Here is a 3,116-nt window from a genome sequence, read left to right on the forward strand (position 1 = left end):
TTTTCTAAGTGGTACTAACATAGATATTCCACCTTTAGTAAGGTTTGTCTGCCATCTGCAGGTCTTTCCCTGTCATTGCCAAATTATAATATAATTACAATATTTCTCCCTTCCCTTCCTTTCCTCTAAACTCTCCTGTATAACTCCTTGTTCTTTATTAAAGCCACCACCTTTATTCTTCTATTGTTATAAAAATATATGTGTGCATACATGTGCATATATACTCTTATTGACCTATATTCCTAAATACATAAACATAACTTGCACACTCTTTATCACACTGCTTTTGTGGATAGTTTTGGAATGATTATTTGATATCACCTAACTAATTGCAGTAATCTTCCTTAGGAAGATTTCTCCCACAGGGAACATTCCTTAGCTGTTTATTGTTCTTGTCCCTGCATCAAGGACAAACTTCTTTGAAACATGGGGAGACCTTAACAGAAAACTACAACCAATTAAAATTTAAAGTTGTAAACACAGACTCAAAGTTTTACTCTCCAACACCCAAAGTCTCAGAGGTCATTGCAGTAGAGAGAGTAGAATGATTGCAAAATCAAAGGATAGGAAGTTTATTGTGAGGTTACTTCTCTGAGTGTTAGAAGTTACACCACATGTGCTCATTAAATTGACTACTAAATTAGGGGACATAAATTAAAAAAAAAAAACAACAATAGACATGTTAATTTGAATTGTGAAAACCCCCAAAATCTCAAACCTATACTGCTGTTTGTTTTAGAGAACATTTCTTATGAACTACAGAACAAATTTCAGGAGGGGTTTATGTATGAATCAGTGATTTCTGTATTATGTCTATTGGGGCAGCTTCATTTCTCCCAATAGACAACTTTGCAGTAGCCAACTCTTTGAACCACAGTAGCTGAACAAGTTAAGTGATCATTTGAAATCACCCAGTCTTTTACAAAACCAGCTGGTGATTTTGTGCTCTGCATGTATAATGATCAAAGCAACCTTTTAAACTATCACTGATTCATATACTCTTCTTCATTAAAAAGCCCTTAATCACAAGGTATGCATTAACATTGAGTGATTGAAATATAGCAAATTCAAGGAAAGTTTGATATTTACAATGTAATCAAAATTCCTAATGTTATGTGAGGAAAAACACTGATTTTACAACATTATTTAGTAGATTCATATGTTTCATTGAAGCAACTAGATTGGTAATTGTTCCATAGGTTTACCTCATAATCACAGCTCTAATAATCAGTAGAGGCAACTTCAGGCTCCATTACTTTAAGACCGGAAATGAGTGAGACACTGCTATATTTTGTGAACACATAGTAAGATTTAATTGCATATGATTGTTTTTTCTTAATCCTTAAATTGAGCTGTGATCTATGCAGCTCCATAGGTGAAATTCATAGGCATTAAATGTGCAACATACACTTGTATTTATTTTTATTCATCAAAACTCTGTATAAACTAACATTATTATCAATTAGACAATGTAGCTTAGGAAGGAATCATCTTCATATTAAGGGACAGTAAAAATTCCCAGGAGAATGAGATGTTTCCAAGAGATATACATACTACATTGCCGGCAGTGAGCATCTCTTTACTCCTATTAACACCATGCCAGTCATCAGAGAAAGATAGCAGAAGAAAACATGTAAATGCACAGCAGAAGCAAAATCCATTCTGAACTCTGTGCTCCCAAGTTCTTTCCTATCCCACATTCACCCAAAATGGATTTGTTTTGGTGGACTGACACCCAGAAGTCAACTGCCATCTGTTGCTACACTGATATGACCATGGGCATCTTCAGAAGCATATATATCTTGAGTATGCTCGTGCACATTATGAATTTTGAAGGAAGTAGTGGAAAGACATGAGAGATCTTGAAGTGGGAAGAGGTAGCAAATGATGAAAATACTGCACTGTTTATTTATAGACACTCCAAAAAATGTCTCCATATCTCAGAAATATGTAGAAAGGAAACATCTGGATTGAAAAGCTACAGTTTGCTGATTCATGTTAACTTTTCCCTCTTTCTCACAGACTCAATATAATTGTATCATAGCATTGGGAAAATACCACCTCTTTGCATCCTCCTAAGCTCAAGTAGAATACTATTTTGTTAGAAATTTCAAATTTTAAAATTCTGGAAGCAGCAAATACTGTTTTGCCTTGATCCTTGTTTACTTCTTTCCACTGCCCTCACTAATATTTCCTGTGATTTGTTTGTACCTGTGGCTCTTAGGTACTTGGTGTCTTATTCAAAGAAAGGAAGAAGCACACATATAGCAAAGCAAGAATGAATTATATTCATAATCAAAATGAAGAACAGTAGAAAAACACTATCACAGGGAGCAGAGTCTGCATAAAATTTTCTCAATAGATATTTTATCCAGAAGGAGGTGGTATTGGTTGCTGAAAAGTCTGATATATTTGGTTGTCTGTTTTTAATGAATTGCTTTGTTCAGTGTTAATGTCCTTTTGCCCTGATGCATTTGATTGTAATAATATGCATGTTAAACCATGCATATGAATAAGACAATATATAAGATGATTTCCATAAAATGGAGAGGTAGCACAACAGTTAAGGGCATAGCCCGCTACTCTTAATGTCCTGAGTTCAATTCCAAGCAACCACACTGTGACTAACAACCATCTGTAATGAGATCTGGTGCAATCTTGAGGAAGTGACCTGATTAGTCACCCTCATCAATTTAGACCTTGAAACCCAATATAGACAAGTTCCACAAAACTGCCATAAACAGGCTTCCCATGTATGCTTCAGCATTGCAAGGACATCTTTTTATTTTTCAAATAATATTTTTACTACACAAAGTCAGTTGTAGGCTAGATTGGTTAACTACTCCTATGTTGGTCTCTCTATTTTGATGTACTTGGCCATACTTGAGGCTATTATGAAGGCAAGATTGGAATGAATTGTTTTCTTTGATTAGAGAGTGGTGTGAATGAAACTTTATGAAATTATAGCTCTAGGTGATAGCTGTTCTGTTTGGAAATGAATGTGCTTGCAAATATTTCTCAGTGGGGTCCGTGTGTGCTAAGCTACCCCTACACATTCCTGCCCATTTTGACTCAGTTTTTTCTTAAAGTTTTTTTTTTTTTTTTTTTTTTTTTTT

The sequence above is a fragment of the Alexandromys fortis genome, unplaced genomic scaffold (genome assembly GCF_014885135.2).
Source record: "Alexandromys fortis isolate MF-2015 unplaced genomic scaffold, M_Fortis_MF-2015_v1.1 scaffold_407, whole genome shotgun sequence".
NCBI classification, from domain to species: domain Eukaryota; kingdom Metazoa; phylum Chordata; class Mammalia; order Rodentia; family Cricetidae; genus Alexandromys; species Alexandromys fortis.